The 19,828-nt window shown below is 35.9% G+C and overlaps 1 protein-coding gene across 4 annotated transcripts in view; it reads right to left on the minus strand.

Moving 5' to 3' along the window:
- The window catches only part of LOC119652910 (elongation of very long chain fatty acids protein AAEL008004), a 133,556-nt gene that overhangs the window by 75,624 nt on the left and 38,104 nt on the right, over nucleotides 1-19,828 (minus strand). Inside the window, exon 1 of one of the 4 annotated variants that reach the window (XM_038057286.1) lies at nucleotides 7,204-7,350. The exons of the other annotated variants lie outside the window; for them this stretch is intronic. The gene's annotated coding sequence lies outside the window, so the exon portion shown is untranslated. Of the gene's footprint in view, nucleotides 1-7,203; nucleotides 7,351-19,828 lie in introns of those variants that run through there. 4 annotated transcript variants of the gene reach the window in all.

Genomic DNA, 19,828 nt, shown 5'->3' on the forward strand with positions numbered 1-19,828 from the left:
TATAAGACAACACACTTATCGGAGAATAATCGCAAAGCTGTGAATGTTGTTTGTGTCTAATGTTATACACAGCAAAATTCCAAACTGCTATTAGCAAAAAAAAAGTCAAATTCTATTTCAAGTTGCATTTTCTCTCTGTTGTACCACACTCAGCTCCCATTTATTTCGAAGTTTACAAATTTACATCAAATGTAATAATTCACACTAAATGGGTAATACAATACATGTCCTAAATATCTACATATATGGTATTTAATTGTAGTTACGCTCCAAATAAATGTTGTACCGACAATACCAACAACGCTTCAAGCAAGCAAAACGAAACGCAATGTCTGTTTCTCTAATTTTGGCATTGCCATGTTAGTATAATTCACTGAAATATTAATAAGCGTACTCCTGGTACGATCATATCACCATGACCTGGCAGGTCGCATCCACCTTATTTCAGAAATCAAAAGCTTTACGAAATTTACATATATACATAGATACTCTCGTATACATTGTTTTCGAACGTAATTTTATGCCTATATCATCTTTAGTCGTACAAACAAAAACATGTTAAGCATGTTATTAACGCAAGATACTCAATTATAAATTTTAGATGCGATAATCCACTCATCTCTAGCACCTTCATCAAAGTATCATAATGCTAATATGATATAATGGATTAGATGGCGTACGTTCGAGTATAAGTATTCTTTCACTTAATGTTTAATTTGTGTAGTTGTTCCGGCTCAGTATTTATCCTTAAATGTTTTCCTTTGTAATTCAATCATTGACCCCTCTGTTGAAAAGAGCAAATATAAAAAGAACTTTGCTTCCAACTTTGAAATTATTTATATTATTCGTTTGTATTGGCAACCTTTGAGACGACTTAAACGAAGAGGTGTATTTGTTTCGGATATGTAAGTTTAGAAGTTCCAGAAAAAATGATGTTAGGTAAAAGATGAAAAGAAGGAAAAAATCTTAAAAAGAAGCTTTAGATAAATATTAGTTAAGAAAAGTTTATGGTTTATCTCCACGATATTTACAGAGAAGTCACTCATTTATAATGCGCACAAGTAAGCAAAAAGCTAATGACTTGTTGTCATTCATGTTCATTATGTATGTAAATATAGGAGTATATTTACTATAGAAGTTCTTAAAATGCTGCTTCGCGTGCTAACCTTCCGCTCAGATAATTGGTTGAAAAGAAAATATTAGTATTCTTGACTACTTTGCTTTTCTAATTTCAGATATATTATAAATTTTTATTAATTTATGTTATCTATATATTATTTCCAAGCAGTTTGATAACTATGTCCACAACCTTATCAAATGTTTAAATTGAAAATTTTAGCAATGGATCAAAGATTTTTTGAAAATATGTAGAATTTTCCGGAAAATCACCCACCTACCAATGTTCATTAATGAAAGTGATAAGCTCTATTTAACACTATACGTAATTTCATCGTTTCATAAATATGACATTGTCACAACCATTATATGGTAGAAAACAAATGAAACGTTAGTACAATACCTCCTGAGGAACAAAGATCCAACGTCATTTTCAAACCGGTACAAATAGGTAAACAACAATTAAATGCATTCTGTGAGTCAATATGTGTGCCGAACTTAGATTGACTTAGATCATAAATCATAGACTATGTCATTTCCATCTCTAACGACATTCCAGATGAAATTAACAATTATTCAAATCAAATATATGGTATTCCTCCCTAAATTTACGTCTTTACAAATCAAATTCACGACCTTCTAAACAAAATTAACAAATTTACAGGTCAAATTATGAAATAATCTATAAAAAAGCTTTTAAATTACGTAATAATTTGATATTGTATATTTCTTGAAATCAAAATGTTAATTTCATATGGAGAGTCGTGAATTTGATTTGGAAAATTATTAATTTCATCTACAATGCCTTTGGTTTGAGGTGGAAATGCTTTATATCAGTTAAAATCATAGGCTCTACAACGTGAATCATCAGAGATCTGATTTCCCTATTTTGTCCCTATAATTCACGTCATAGGAGTCTTCTGACTCGACATTTCGAACGAACAGCTACATCACCGTACGCATCAAGCAACCCGATTCTCGTCAAGAAATTACCACACAAATCATCAAAGGCTAGTTAGTTTGACACTAAATTTGTTGTATTCTTTAAAATTAATAAAAATATGACTGCATTCAAGAATTTATTTTCATGACTACCGATGCCCAAACAACTCGGTAAATAGCGGGTTTTTCTTATGCAAAAGTTTATATTAATATGCATTTCATTAGTCGAACTCAGAAGTAAAGAAATATTAAGATTGATTTGCTCATGGCTAATTTCATTCAGTTTGAATGCACTTTCTGAGATTACACGAAAATATAAAGTTTCATGGCACATAAAAAGATATGCCCAATACCGAGCTAATGCCTTTGTTCTAAAATCGTTACTTGCTAACGACCTTTATTACTAAAGTAAGCATATCTCATTCACGAAAAAAGTCCAAGGATTGACATGAACTCGTTTTATAGTCAATTTTATTACAATATTGTCATGACTTTTAAGACACTAAATTGAATTACACTTTGCATTCCAATAAATTGTTACTTTTGGCAATTTGCTTACATACACACATGAATGAAGCAAAAATATTTCAAGTTTGGAATTCAAACAGCATGAAGCTGTTGGAAAAATATAGCATTAAAAGGTTTTTGTTTTAGCCTGGTTTTCTCTTGCTGGAGTAAGCATTGTTATAAAAACAGTCAAAAATTGACGGCTACATGTTTTTACGAATGCAAACGAATTCAGCGCTTCGCGATATTCAAATTCTTTTATATTTAATTAGAATAGTAGAATTTTAGTACTCGCTAAAAGTTTAATTGATTATTTTCTGTCAAGTTTTTGGATTTAAAATAGTATATAGTCCATTTATACATTAAATTCAATTAAATGAAGTTGCGATTATCTTAGCTAAGAATAGGAATTTTAAGAAGTTCACTTGATTGTATGCAAACTAAGCTCATGCAAAAGCGCATAGGAAAATATTTATAATTTGAAATTTAACGAAAACGAGCAATTACTTCCTCATTTTAATCCACGGTAATGGCAATTTTTGAAAATGGAAATTTCCAGACAATACTACTTACTAAGTTTACCTCTATGAATAATATATTAGAATACGGAATAAAATAATTTATAAAGTTGTTGACTAGTCAAATTATAAAATATTCAAAAGTTATTTATTGCATTGTAATTGGAATTATCTACCTATAAATCCGAAAAAGTGTACGTAATATGTAAATGTTTATGAGAAAAATATCTATTATATACAATATTGTAATAATTCACTCTATGGAACTCTGAAAAACTAATTGAAATATGGATGAGGATAGAAAAATTCTACATGATTTCCAACTCGAAATATTCGAGGTGAAACAAAAGACAAAGTCATCATGATAATATTGTTTGCCAATTTAAAAACATTATTCATTAATTATATAAAAAAATTGTAATTTGGATTTCGTAGCATAAATGAATGATAAATAAATGTGACTTGATTTTTTGCATGTTGGAATCTTAACAATTTTCTCAGAAGCGAATAATAAGTTAAACATTCGCCACTGTGGAATCTTCAAATATTGGATAGACTTTTGAAAATAAAAATTATAGAATATAAATTCGCAATGAGTAAAGTACGAAAGTAAATTTCTCATGAAATTGAATTTTTGTAATTCTTTTTACCACGAGTTGCTCTTTACATCCTTTTTGAATATTAGTCAACTAAAAAGAGCTGTTCTTAAAAGTGGCGCTGCCAGGATGTTACCCTGCCATTCGAGCTCCAATCTATTTATAAACGACAGTAAGTTAAACTCAAAAATAATGAGGAAAATTTAGGATAATTCATCTTTTCATCAATTTTCTAAATACAATAAAACCTCTCTAAGTTAAATTCACTTGTCATTTGTTAAGAAAAATTTTTCGAAAGAAGAAATTAAACTTCATATATAAGTATATTTATTTAATACGAAAAAGTCGTACAAAAGATAAAGATACATAAAAAGTAGACATTCTTACTCGAATAGTCAAATGAAAGCAAATAATACAAAATTGTAAATCCCACAGGTTCTAAGGTAATATATTATTTTTGTCTGAGGGGCTTGTTTCTATCTTTTGCCAAAAAAACACTTGACGTCCATCCTGTACATTTAACATTGACAAAATTGCAATTGCAAATTACCTCTTGATTGGGTGATTTCTTCTCAATCGGGCACTTTTATTATAGTGTTATTATCATCATCATTCTCAACGTCTCCCTCGTTTTTCGCAGTTTGACGAACGTCTTCCAGAATCCGATGATAGAATATCGGTTGGTTTATTTTCAATACTTTCTGTCAAGCGTTTGAAAAATATTGTGACAAACAGTCGTTGTCATCCCACTCAAATTTCTTGAAACCTATCATATAATTTTTGTTTGGAATTGAGAGAGCCCTAGGAAAATTTGAAACCCCACCTCCTACTTTTTGGTCCGTGGGTCCCTTTTTTGGGCTAACATCCAAAGTGCAAAATCTGCCCTGAAGTGCCATTTGGTAAGCACTTTAAAAAGAAATGTTCTGCAGCCGAATTATAGGACAATATTGAGGAAAGTCCCACCGCGTTTTGATTGTTGCACTTTCTCCAGTTCGGTAACTGTCGCGGGTTTTGATGGTTTTTGCTTTTCCTTCAATATTGGTCCACCTAAGAGGTGACTGGGTATTTTCACTAAATTGAACTGTTCGGAAACAGTTTTATCGACCGTTTGGTATTTACATGCTAGCATTTCCAAACCTTCTGCCCCTTTCTCCCTAAATAGGACATAAAATACAAATTTGAAATTGAATAGTGGATTTCCCGGTTTTAGCACCATGCGTATGTAAGTATTTTGGATGAAACCATTGTAAATAGATACTTTATGCTCAAATTTCATACAGTGAATGATCCTGAGCTCTGATTGAAAATCATGCACAGAAACTGGGGCCGAGTTAAAAAAGGTACGAGCCCCAATTTTATTCTTCTTTTCATTGACATTTCTTGACATTTCTATGTCTGACGTAGGTTTGTGAATATAAAAGTGCATATATGAATATAGAAAGATTTGTACCTTGTAATTGACCCTTCGATTTCCATTTAAAGGAATTATGATGTATGAAACACTCCCCCCAAAGTTACAAGATATGTTTCGACTAAGAAGAATATTCGCCTTAGACGAATCCGACTTAGAGTAGAAAGTATAGTAAGCATAGGACAGGAATAATTCAGCTTGGCGGTTCGACTATAGTATTTTCAAACAAAATGAATATTTCATGCAACCGTGAAATAGTTAAGCCGAAGTAATAGAAACGTAATGAAAATTCAGGTTAATATTGCTTGGCATATCAACATAATAAGCAGTTGCCATCGGAATACTTCGCAATAAAAACCTATCAAGAAGCAAACGTAAATGAATTGAAAAATTGTTTTGTTGCTAGTGAGAAATTAACGCCTAGCTCTATATAATCTCTGGTATTTGAATATAGGACTCACAAGTAAATAAGGTCAAGTGCGGCTTTCCTCTCTGTAATTTTGCTTTAAAAATAAAACAATAAGCACAAACCTGAGAGCCATTCTTTAGTCATACTAAATACAATTGTTAGGGTATCAGTTGTCCCATTTTTTTATGATTTACATGGACAATTTGGTAGATGAATTTTAACCGGGAATAAAGGGGAATACTATAACCACTGCAGGCAGGTATGGTTCTGTATTTGAATACCTTCCAGAATCTTATTTTCATTTTTGAAACGTCGTTGTGGATTTGTTAAAAGTGGAGCTTGAGCTAAATAAATCAAATTTTGAATAACAGACTGCTCAACTATATATTCCAATACAAACTTGGTCTAGAAAAGCAACCGCATGAATACAAAACAAAAAGGATTTTTAAATAATGCATGAGGTCATTCCAAATAAAAAGTATCTTTAGGCGATTGCAGCAAAACGAACAAAATATTGGGTTGTTCTATTAGGAAATTTCGGCAGATGAAGTGGTTGCTGAATTAAGAGTTCTAGAAGTATACTGCGTTATTTCTGCTATTGACGTTTCGTATATCTTAATCCCTTCCAACAAAGCAAATAGTAGCATTTCATGACAAATATTTGTTTTCCGAGCTAATTTTTTGTAACGAAAATCCTTAAATGATTCTATCCAACGCGAAATAGTATTTTTCAAATCGAAGCATTCAGGAAATCGTGAGTATTTCATTCATCATAGGTGAAGATATGAATCAAAACTCTAATACCTCACATGCAAAGAAAGTTTAACATCCAAAACGAGGTGAATTGGCAATAGCGCGTAGGAACATTCTTCTAAGGTATTCTAAACAAAAACTGGCAACATAATCATAACCGAGTGTTATACTTTTGATTTTATCATTTCCATTGTAAACTTAAGGCATACAAGTTTACAATGGAAATGATAAAATCAAAAGTATAACACTCAGTTATGATTTGAAAAAAAAACACCCAATTAGTTGCTCAGGTTATGACACGATGCCATTGTTTTGGAGGAGGAACCCGCGCAGTGAAAATAGGAAGGAACCTTGTCTCAATTCGGGATGTTTTTTACAGTAAATATGTATGCAGTGGGTTTAAGATGGAGAAATGTGTGACCTCGATTGGAACCTCGAACTTTCACAAACTACTGGTTACAACTTAGATTCCGCAAAATGTCTCAGTATTATAAATAATATTATGAACTAAGATTTATAATTATTTCAAGGCACATCCTTTTTTTCCAAAGGGTATTTTAATTTAACATGGTGAACAAACGGACGTAGGAGCAAGCAGGTATTGACGTTAAATATGGGAAATATTGGGAATATGAGGCTCAAATAACCTTCCATCCAAAATAAGAAAATTTTTTTTTGAATTGGGAAATACTGTCTTTATCCCATCAGGATCAGCTATCAGTTTAATAATAAAAGAAATTAACCAGAGTAATTTTTCTAATAACACACAAAAAAAAATATTTTGGAAAACACGTCGACATAAGAACTGATTTTTTTAGTAACAGATTCTTTTATAAAATAACATATTCAAAACTTAGAAGAATTAAAGTTTATTTTAGAATTAAACAACTTAAAAAAAAAGATTTGTAGAAAACCAAATGCCCTTTAAAAATCTATTCAACTAGCACTAACCTTTCTTCAAAAAAATTTCAATTTCACAAAACAGAACCTTTTCCTTGCACTGAGAAAGCAAAACTAACACAATACACCAGTCAACGGCTAAAATATAACTAACTGAAGACCGCTCGCACTAACTCAAAAGTAACCTTTGATTTCGGCTCAAATTTCTAACTTGCATACTCACTTATTGAAGTAAATACGTTAGAATTGCACTTCATAAGATTGACTATGTAATACATATTTACGTAAAATAGTAAACTGCCAATAATAGGAATCATAGTATCCACTTCTGTAGGTATTTGTACGTGTTAAATATTTAATGTGGCTTGTGCTTACTTACTAGTGGTTCTAGCGTTGGTTCTAGACTTCTCAAGTGGATAGTCTCTCGTCGAGAGGGGAAGAAAACCCCCAAACTTATAAAGTAACAGTTAAAACTAGAAATACAACTTGTAAAAGACGTTGCGTTCGTTATCTTCCAATCAGTAAAATGATGAGATGTAGTCAATTCGGCAATTACTATATTGGAAGACATGTTGCCCACTGAAAAAGGCAAACAAATTATTGAAGGCCTTAAAACTTTAGGCATATTTATTCACTTTTTTTCAAGGCTAGTGAACGTTAAACTTATTTAAATTCCCAAAGTTTAAATAAGGAGTACTCCAATCAGCATTCAATAGAACTTATTCTCCATTTCCCGACTCCCGAAAAGACAACCAATTTCGTTTTCGATTAATTAGTTATTTATACGTATTATAATTTGTCATTCTAAATTACTAATTGTCGTCAAAGTGGTCATGAGCATTGAACTTTCTTATGCATACTAATTTGTTTTGGCACTCTTAGACGAAAAATATAAAGCAATCACCTTAATATATACAGGAATTGACCGAAATTAAGTAAATGTTTTTTGACTAGTTTCTGGATTTAATATTGAGAATAAATGGGATGCATAGAAGCCAAATTAAAAAACAACTGGGGCGGACAGTATGGAAATTTTGCAGGAATATGAATGTGCCTTATTCCCAGATGAGATTGCGAACAAGCGCCCGAAATACTAAATAGGACATGAGAGGCGAGAGTATATGTCACCAGAGAGGGGAGAGTATATGTCACCAGAGAGGAGTAAGCAGTTCGCTGCCAACTTTTCTTAAGAAGGGAGCAACCCTGAAAAGTATTTATGAGGCAAACATGGTTAATATCATGAACTGTACATTTGAACATTGGAGGAAATTCAAATAACGAAATAAATCCTTCAGATTCCATGACAAAACTCACACAACTAACCGCTTCGACAACTTTTTCTTTTTTTGTATAATAACAAGGAAATTGTTGATCCACTTGATAAACAATTTCTTCCTAGATGAATAGCTTCTCGCTGTTACATTCTTCTAAAGCTAAAGTTACTGGAAGCCAGAAAATCCGAATAATGGATCCTTTGCATTTTGCGTTTATAATAATAAGAATAGATTCGGGCATAAGTTTGGAAGTTTTTTACACCTGAGGGCAATTTTTTTAGCATTGCGCTTGCCCAGGATTATTATGTTAGATTTGATAAACTGGATACCATTTATCCGTTAGGGATTATATGTTTCACTTCATTGCAAGTAAATTGGTATCGACCGAGGCCGTCATTGTAACAATAAGCGGTCTTCTCTCTGACTCCGATGGAAGGTCTTCGATATTCGGCCCATTCATGAAAACAAGAGTGCAATGGCCAGTGTACTTCTCTTCCAAATCCAGAGTCACTTGGCCAACGTTTGTGACTCATTGAGAGAGGAAGCAGCATTAGCGTAGTGGAAGTGTTTGAATTAAGATGACTTTCTCCATTGGATCACGTCATCCAATCAAGGCAGCATGAAAGATATCACCGAAAAATAGGAGAAAAAGTATCAGCAGTTGGCTGGCTGGCTATCACCTTCATGGTGGCATAGAGTACACAAATACCTGCTCCAATGTCGTATGCACTATCCTTCTCCACAGTGTTAGCGGATTTTTCTACCCCTAAAAAAGTAATCGCAACAGAAGATGTATGCATTTCTAGATTTAACGAATTATCCAACAAGGCTGTGATTACCTAGCACACAGCCTCTACCTAATTCGTCCACCGCCTAAGCCTTATTAACCCGGTGGATTGACGGACTAATAATCTAGATTCATTACAGTAAAATAGTTAACTGGTAACTTGCAGGGAATGAGTACTGAAGGCAAAGAATCAGTTTGTAAGAAAACCTGGTCTGGCGAAAGGGAGAGGGCAGTCCCTTCCCTTTTCCTTTCACCAGATCAGGTTTTCTTACTTCAATACTTATTCTCGGCAATTTGCCTATTAACTATTTTATTGCAATGAATCTAGATTATTGGTCCGTCAATTCCCCCGGGCCCGGATTTTCTCGGTGGTTCTGATTTGAGACTTTAACAAAGTTAAGCAGATATTTTGGTGACATAGATGGACTCCAATTCACCTCATGCCAGCATTTTATTTTCACAGTCCTGCTCATGCAATAATAAAATAATTAAGACTTGCTTTTCCTAATATTTTTTGGTCTTACGAATACCGATATTTCGGGAACCGCTTGTTCATCAGTGGTACAAGTCTTACATAGTATTGATTGGTTTGTTTGATGCAGAAATTGTGGGAATAAAGTGAATTCCGTGTGAAGGAAAGGAAGGTTTATACAATTGCTGCTAGTACCAAGTACTCAGAATTGCGTAAGATATCAACTGAACCGAAAAAATCCACGTTTACCTTCGAGAAGTTTCATTTCCTTCTTCAAGAATTTTGCAAAGATGGATCACGAAGTAGAGTAGTGAGGTCGTAATATGAGTGCTCAGTGGCCAAACCATTCTAAACTGTGTGAGGCAGGTATGCTATGCGGCATATATCTATATATGTGCTACGCTGCCCAAATCTAATTTTGATCAACTTCAAGAATGTCTTTCGACAGTCTGCATGCCTACCCCAGTTATCCCTGATGCCTAGTGAAACTCAGGTAAGTACAATTCATGGTCAGGTTTTGCATTGTTCAATATGATGTCATATATTTTACCATCATTCAGAGATGACTTTCTCACCAAAGAAGAGATCGTGACTGCTATAAAAACTCAATAAAGGAGGGATCGTGACTGTTATAAGAAACTTAGGAAATAATACATAGCCGTAACCGCAGTAATTAGAGAAGAAATTTGCAATTGTCCGGGACCGGAAGGCAAACCGCAGGTGACTTTCAAGATCGTGGTAAATATAAGGCCAGGCACGTTTACCAAGTTACATGGAAAAAGGATTGCCCAAGTAGGTTTTAATAATTTTGCGGAAAGTGCTGAAATGAGCGATAACGGCTCTGAGTAGTTGATGAACTTGCTCATGTGAAAATAAATCCACGGAGCAAAATATGAAAACAATACTCATTATCACTAAGCGAAAAAAGAGTTAGCGCAGTCGCTATTAGGTTCGCCAATATGTTGAAGTGGCAATGAATGTAACGTTAAATTTTAATCAATTCCTGCAGAATACCATGCTGGAAGAACACATCCAGCCACAGTATGACGCAGGCGAGGACGATGGCGTATGAAAGAGGTATAGTATACTGTATACTTTTAGGTCGCTCCGGTCTGAAGAAAGAAGGGGAGAATATGAAGAATTTCGAGCGATCTGAAAATTTCTACACAACTCAGAATAGGGACACACAACGGAATAGTTAAAGCCAAGGGAATGAAACAAGATCCCGCCAAGCCGGGATTTTCTCTCTACGGCCAGGTGTAAAAGAAACAGCCACCGGAAACTGGGGTGCATTATTTGCAAAACTACCACTTCACTTTATTACAATAACAAAACAACAACCAATTCCATCTTGGGAGAAATGCAAGATTTCATTTCCCAATAAATCAACAGATTTGCCCCCAAATCATTACAATTTGCGGACTTTGCGCTTCAAACAATAAAATTCTATTACCATTATTTTAAATATTCCCCAAGTTGCATCCAAATCTGGGGTGTAAATAAATTCCTCATTACTCATCCTAACAAAGTAAACCGTAATACACGCTTTTACAAACAGGCTACCACCTAGTCACTGCTTGAGGTAGTCATTCTAAAAAAACAATCTCAAAACTTAATTGCATTTGTATCCAAATAAATCTCACAATATTTATTTTTAAAACTGATTTGTTGGCAATGGGGTGAGTACTACATATCGCGTTTGGCCAGGATTCTCGAGAATACTATTGACAGTGGCATCAATTTTGATTTATTCTAGACGCATGCCCGACTGAAAAACACTTTCTGATTTCTATAGAAGCCTTTTGAATCACAATAGAAATTATACTTGTAAAGGCTAGAAGCCAGTAATATCGCAATCATATTTATTGCAATGCCATTAATTTATTTTTTTTCCTCTGGTCGCCGATTACCGGCAGTCGAAGGTGTCCATCGACATGAGCACGTAGCCGTTTCCGCTTCGAATGTAATATCTAAAAATGTACTTAGATAATTACACGATCTTTTTCGAGAAAATTATTATTAGAACTGCAAAGAATGAAAATATGAATACTGCAGGAGTCACATGGGTGGTTCAAGGCTGAAATTGAATTATTCAGTTGCTTTGGCTATTGGAGCATGTCGAAACATACCTCTTTGCGTGCTTCAGATTAATATGGAAGGCCGCCAGAAATATCGGATTTTAACAACACATTGGCGATAAATGTTTGCTTCTTTCTACTGGATCACGTATCAGGTACAAAGAAACTTCTATAATTTTGAAAATCACCCTCAATGCTGTAGTGATGATTGCATAATTTCCATTTACATTGACAAAAGGAATCATGTAAACAACCAATTTAAAATATCCATTTAAGGTTTTGTGAAATCAAACCGCTTACTAAAATCGATTCAGTAACTATTTATATAAGCTGGAAATCTCCAAAAGCATTGAATTGGATATGCCAGTATGTGGGATTATTAAAGTATATCACCACGGGGCCCACTCTAACTTGATCTCCTTTCTTCTATGTCTGGCGCTTGTAAGCGCGTTTTCCTGGTCCCCTCCGTGTGCCGCATTTACGCTGAGGCTCTTCCTGACATACTAGCATTCTTGGCATCAGAGTTTCTGATACCGGCATCTTTCTTTTAGTTTTCTCTGACTTTCTTCTTTCTTCCACAAATCTTGGTTACTGCAAGAATACGCAATATGGTCGTCTAGAGCTCCATCGCAGTTTGGACAATTGGGTGAGGTGCCCAGTATAAACCTGTAGAGATACTGATAAAATCCTCCATGCTCCATAAGAAAGTGGGTGAGGTTTTAATTGATCTCACTGTGTCGTCCCTTTAGTTACGGCATGAAAGTGGTGGCAAGAATCCGAATTTTAATGCGGTCGTATATTATGGTCTTTCTGATAAGCAGCACTTCGATTTTTTATCGGCAAATATCAGTACAGGAGTCTCTAACCACGGCTTAATAGCACTACTTGCACCGCAGGAGTGTAAATCTGCATCTTCTAGATACTTTTTGTGACTAATAAATGGATAAAATATTTCAAGAGTACTTCGCACGGTGTTCTTGTTTTAAAAAGCCAATGCCGAATCCGGGAGCGAAATCAAATGATGACTTGTCTACATCAGTGGAAAGGTCGAGTCAACAGTGGAAGTACCTCAACGAGATACGAAAGAAGAGGATTTGCGAATTAGCGGCCATACATCTATGTAAGGTATAGAAATATGAGACGACCAAATTTAGTGAGCACCCAGGGAGTATCATCCGGAAAAAATATAATTTCTAGAGGGGTTTAGCACATACCACATTAATCGTACACCCCTCCCTCTTTCCGCCTACAGATTTTCTTACAATTGTCTTTTTCTCCAACTGGAAATTCGAAACCAGCCAAGGTCGTAAATTTTTGGATTACTAAATCGTGCGTATGTCATGATAATAACCGAATTGTCATGATTTATAATTTAAAAATTATCACCAGCAGATTTGTGATTCATCATCATTTGTTGCCAAAAACAAAATAAACATCAGTGATAAAAAAATTCTAATGTGCTTAACAGTATTGTGCTTCTATTACATGCAATACACATCACAGTACACATTGGAAATTTTTTTCTATTAATTTCTTTTATAGAACCTGAAAAAAATATCGTTTGTCATTCCAAAGGTCACATACTAATATATATCATTAAAATAATGGATAAGTATGGCGTGGACTTGTGACGCCAATTTCTACTACAATGTTTAAGTTGACTGGAAAATTGAACATACTTCTACTGTGACGCTACGGGGAAAATAGAATTGGGATTTCATAAAATTGCTTGCATATATATAAAACTGCTTGTATATATGTAAATAAATCTTTAAACGATGTGGTACTTCCTTCCTGAAAGTATTATCTCACGGAGATACAGGAGACCGAAACAAACCGGAAATTTCAGGGATCTCATAAAATAGCAAAGCAATTTTCAACATTGCTTCTTTATGACGCAAAACCAGCCATGCTTGCAATCGCCCAGGGCTAGTTAAGTTCAAAATTTCAAGAAGCATACCTTCATGCAGAACCGGATAGATGTTGAGATAGCATCTAAAAACCGCAACTGTATAAGTTGATAAGATTAGTACAAGTGTTAATTTTCCATTTGTGGTCAGCACACCAGATAGCTAATAAAAGTTAGAACCGTGGGCTCTTGAAAACTTGTTTAGCTTCTTAATTGTAAATTTAATTGGATTATATTTATGCTCTCTTAGAACCTCTTTTTTTCGTTCAAATTTTGATGGAACTTTGGGTAGAATTACTTCCACTTTGACATACTATATCTATATATCAAAAACAGAGTCTCATGATGAATTCTATATATCCGAAAATATTCCTCATATTTTGAGAAGAAGACCCCAGACAAAATTTTGTGGCAAATGTAATATGAATTTTCTTAACTTCGAAGCCCATACAGTTTCTAGAGAGAGATTCAAGTCTTGTTCATGCCATCCTAGTGGTAGAGCAAATCTAAATTGTTCAGCGATTAGCTGCGCGCCATATAAGGTTGCTTTTACGGAAGAAAAAGATGATGCAGTGAAAAACAAATTTTATACGCCTGAAACGAGTATTCGATGGTCCTTAAAACGATATGATTGTAGTGTACTCGGCGCCTTCAGCACTAAAATCGGAAAAAACAGGTTAAGTGTGAACCCTTGTAATTCATAATCTCCACGACATAACTAACGATAAAGGTAATACACTCGCAAATTTGTATTTAGCAGAATCCTGGTTTTGTTACATATAGAAACCTACAAATAACGTAAGTTTCACCAGATGGACGTCCAACCAAACTTGTCATTTTCTTGCTGAAAGACAAGCAAGCTTTAGCAATCTCCTCAGGATTCCATACCAAAACTATTTAAAGTCCCAGTTGCGAATTTTACTGGAAATCTGGAGCAGATGGATCCAAAGCACTAGGAAATTAAATTAATTAAATTAATTAATTAAATTAAATTAAAGCGTCGTATGTACTAGAATATCCTGTTGAACTCCTGAAAACAGGGAGTGCAGGGCTCTGCGCCTACATTGCGATCCCTGCAAAACTGACCAAATCTAACATAATATTGTAACAAATAACCGATCCAGTATACATTTTGAATTCAAATAGGACGATGTGCTTGCCTCAATCCTAGTCAACATCACGTTGGGGCATATTATTCAGAACATGCTAATAGATTCGTACGACACAGTGCTTTCTGACATAGATTAAAGGGAACGGAAAAAAGTAGTTAACAAGGCAGTAGAAGAAACTGACCTATAAATAACTACGAAAGAAGCGAAACTTATGCACATTAAATGACCACAATTTAGAATATTTCGAATTAATTCATTCATTTGATTTAATTTACAAACAAAACATTTCACCTCGTACTGTCAATACTCTTATAAAACTAAAAATATAAACAGGAAAACAAAATTTCAATTATAAAAACTCCCCCCCCTAAAAAATCCCGTATTATGGCAGAGAGACTTGAATGAACTGACTAAATAACAGGCGATCAATGCCTTTGAAAGTTCAGCCTTTAGAAGAACCTTAAGTTTGGTGAAGAGAACGTCATATGTTGAGATAGACATAACTCTGTATCTTTCAAACAATGGCACAAATTCCATATTAAGATTTGGAAGCTTTAATATGCAATGACAGAGGAATTCAAAAGTAAAAAAAATCCTGGAGCAAATGGAAGTAATCACTACACAATTTACTTGGGAAGACACGGTCGCTCAATTGAGATGAATTGAGGACAAGACTTTCGTGGCCACTTCAATGTGTAACATTATTTAGTATGTACCAAAGTGGCTCAAGAGTTTGAAAAATATTAACTCTTGGTAAATCTACCCTAGTGAAGAACAAGGAAACTGAATTACCAGAAAATCAAAAATATGTTTAGGAGCCAGGGGTAATAGAAAAAACTGTGAGGGAGGAACTATCCTTGAATTTATCAACCGCAGATCACTCTGATGCTTTCATTAGTATCATCCTGTATTTGAATACAGAAGAACTTGCAGATATAACTGGTTTAATTGGTTTGGTTTTAAGATAAACTGTTCCTGTCGAAAGGGCCCCAAAAACTACAAGAAAATAATTGTAGAAATAGCATCCTTGATTTTCGATATAAAGCTACTAATCTAATAATATGATACGTATGTTTATTTCAATAATATTTTTAATGTTGAAAAACTTAGATGATAATAATTCGGTGAGCTTTAAAATCCTATCACCTATTGCTCCGAAGAGGGGAAGAATAGTTTATTTATGATGTAATGACTTAATTTGATAAGAAATGATAAATGAAAATTCTTTTTATCAGAAAGTTTACCAGTCCATGTTGGTTTAAAAATTTAGAACCATCTGATCGGTTTTATTTTGCAAACGGATGTTAGTTGCAATCAAAAAGTATAGAAAACGAAGGAGGCTCCAGTGCTATTTAAGATGTGCCTAGCCAAAGAGCTAATTACAGCTGTACAAACAAATACAGCTTGGTCACAAAATCCAATTATAAGCCTCCACGCGTTATCCGCTGTGAGATGAATATGGGTAAAATGCAGGTTTTCCTCACCTTAAAATTCGAACAGTATATAATCTCACTGGTTCTTCTAGCTGAGAGTTTTGGAGCGATGGGCATACAATCCGTCATCCACAGAAACTCAACACAATCTGCAGGAACAGAATGAAGAACTTCGGGTTCGATTGATATTCCGAAATGACCGTGCAAACGAATAAATAACTATAGTCTTGCATCCTTGATAGATTTTCAATCACTAGCAGAGTGATTGAAAATGCTAGCGGTCCAGGAAAAGGAAAGATATGAAACTGCACAAAATTTCCAAAAGTGGCAAGTTATCATGAAAATGGAAGTTTGGAGTCACCTTCATAGAAGAGAAGGAAATTAAACCATGGAAATGTGCACTCTTCGCATCAAAGCCAAATTTATTAAGGAATTGTTAATAAATGTTCATGAGCCAACTAAAAAAAACACGAGGAAGCCAAAGATATTTTCTACGATAGTTTAGAAAGACTTCTCAAATAATTGCGATCAAATTAGGCCACGTCAGCGACGTCAGCGCAAAAGTAAAGAATAATTAGCGATATAGAGGAGCAACCAGCAAGGTACAGCCACCTGTCAATGATGCAAAAGTTAGGATGGACTGGCCACGTGTGCCGGCAAACTCCAAGGACAGAGACCAATGGAAAAACCAAGAAACAGCTGGATGGAGGTGAACACAGCGTATTACTGCCCGGATTCAGAAGTGGGAGGAGGCAGTCGAAGAGTCGAGATTTTTGATGGCATGTGAGCCATGAAAGCCAAGATCCGAAACAAACTGTAAAGTCTCAACTCTTTATACCCTTTTTAAGGTTTTGTGTAAACACAAAACCTTATTAAAATCGGTTTACTGTCTGTCTGTCTGGCTGTCTGTCTGTCCGTCTGTCTGTCTGTCTGTCTGTCTGTCTGTCTGTCTGTCTGTCCGTCACACGCATTTTTCTCGGAGACGGTTATAGCGATTGACATCAAATTTGGTAGAAAGGTGGGAACTGTGAACGCTCACGCATGCAGTGAATTACATCCTTTTACGTCGAATTTAAGGGGGGGTCCTCATACATGCAAAAGGGGGGTGTAAAATTTTTTTTCATCAAATATAGTCATGTGGGGCATCAAATGAAAGGTCTCGATTAGTACTTTTCAAAGCCGATCTTAGTTTTGACATTCGATGGAAGGGTGGGGAGCGCGGGGGGTTGAAAGTGATTACTTCTTTAAGGGGGCCATTCTCAGAAACTACCAAACCGAAAAATCTGAAAAAAATCAATAGGCTGCCACTATATGGTGCCTGGGCTCCGAAATACCTTCCATGTCGATATCTGTTTAAATAAAGTTAATAATAGTATATTACTACAATTTTTTGTAATTGGCTAGAAACCCCCCTTAAGTTCATACTAGTACCATGAAATTTTGCATAGATATAGGCTATAATATAGAGCATGATTTTACCAAGTTTGGTGGAAATCGCACTATTACTAACAAAGTTATAACACCTCAAATTTGTTGCTTCTTTGAAAATTTAATACTATGAATGTCAATATCACCCGAAAGTGGATACTCTCACATAATATATGGATATATTACGTGCTACGTACAAAGAAATACACAAAACCTTTCGTACCTGAAGCGTTTAGCTTCCGGTTTCCCGACTTGTTATACACTTAAATTGGGCAAATTGTTGTATGGAATGTATTTCAGGACTAAAACGCTTTGGATGTTGAAGTAATCTCTTACAAAATTGCATACTATGGTAATAGGTGTTATTTAGGTTACACCCTGGTGTAAGGGTATTTTCAATGTCAATGACAGTCGCTTTGTCAACTTTAATGTGTTAACCAGCAAAATAAACAGTTTTTGAAGTTAACTATTAATATGAACCTGCTTGATGGATTCAATGGTACAACTTTACTTTAACAACAACAAGCTTCTCATAGACGAACGAGATTTTCAGGATGCTAATATTTTACGTGTAGTATATGGTACAAGGGTAGTATAGGTCCCGGGGCGAAACGTGGATTGGTACCCATGATGGAGCATAAAACCTGGGAAATGCCTGCTGAACCAACACCAACAGCTCTACTACCAAACCCTATCTCCACCTCCACGTGGTGACCGCTGGGAGCTCTTTCTTGACGAAAAGCTGCAGACGGAGAAGGATGAAGGCGAGTCTCCCGCGCCTAAAAACGGGACAAATTGTACCAACTGGTCCTCCAGGTTGGGGGTTGGGTAGGGCTGACAACCCTACACGGAAAACAACCGTTACGAAGCCACAACAGGAGCCTCGGATAGGATGGATATTAAAACGACGGACCCGGCAACGACAAAGGAACAACGATTTGCGCATTTTCTCATGGAACGTGCGCTCCCTGTACAGAGATGAAGCTGATAAGCAGCTAGCCGATACCCTGTCCCAATATAGGGCTGATGTAACAGCGTTGCAAGAGATGCGATGGACAGGGACCGGTTTCCTGGAGAAGAGCCACTACACCATATATTATAGCGGCCATCCAGTAAACCATGTGCTCGGAGTAGGTTTCTTAGTCAGCCAAAAAATGAAACCTGCTGTTATCGGCTTTGAAAGTATAAGCGAACGGCTATGCACTCTGCGCTTGCGAGGCAAGTTTAGAAATATAAGCCTCATAAACGTTCACGCCCCTACAGAGGAGACTGCAGAGTCGGAGAAGGATACCTTCTACGAGGCAGTAGAAAGAACCCTCGAAGCCTGTCCCAGATATGATATCAAAATCATACTTGGGGATTTTAACAGCCAAGTAGGGAAGGAGCCCGTATTCAGGCGATACGTTGGCTCCCATAGCTTACACGAAAAAACAAATGATAACGGACTGCGGACTATTCAATTAGCAGGGTCACACGAAATGGTTGTTGGAAGTACCTGGTTTGCGCGGAAAGCGGTCCACAAACATACGTGGGCCTCTCCAGACGGGACCACTTTCAACCAAATTGACCACGTGTTGATCGAACGCCGCCACCTCTCAGCCTTGATGAATGTCAGAACATATAGGGGGGCCAATATAGACTCGGATCACTATCTCGTTGGCATGGTGCTCCGAGCTCGAATAACAATACCACCTAGAATCCCCTCTGACAATCAGGTGAGAGTGAACACTGAAGCCATCCACAACACAACCCTCCGCGACACCTATAAGAGGGAAATGGATGCCGCAATAACCGCAGTCAATAGAGGACCTGGAGATGAAGCATCAACTAATGATCTTCACAACCACCTGAAGAACGTTATCATGGATACGGCCACAAATATACTTGGCCCCAGCCGCAAAAGGAGTCGGAACGGCTGGTTTGACGATGAATGTAAGCTAGCAACGGAACGTAAGAATGCCGCATACCGAGTAATGTTGCATTCTCAAAGAACGCGGGCACGCGCAGAGACTTATCACGAACTCCGTCGAGCGGAGAAGCGACTTCACAGACGGAAAAAGGAAGCCTGGGAGAACCAACAAGTCTGTGAACTAGAAAAGTACAGGGAGCAACCGCACCAGGCGCGGAAGTTTTACCAACAAGTCAGCAGGATGAAGCCTTATACACCTCGATGCTCATCCTGC

Source organism: Hermetia illucens, chromosome 3 (genome assembly GCF_905115235.1).
Source record: "Hermetia illucens chromosome 3, iHerIll2.2.curated.20191125, whole genome shotgun sequence".
Lineage (NCBI taxonomy): Eukaryota > Metazoa > Arthropoda > Insecta > Diptera > Stratiomyidae > Hermetia > Hermetia illucens.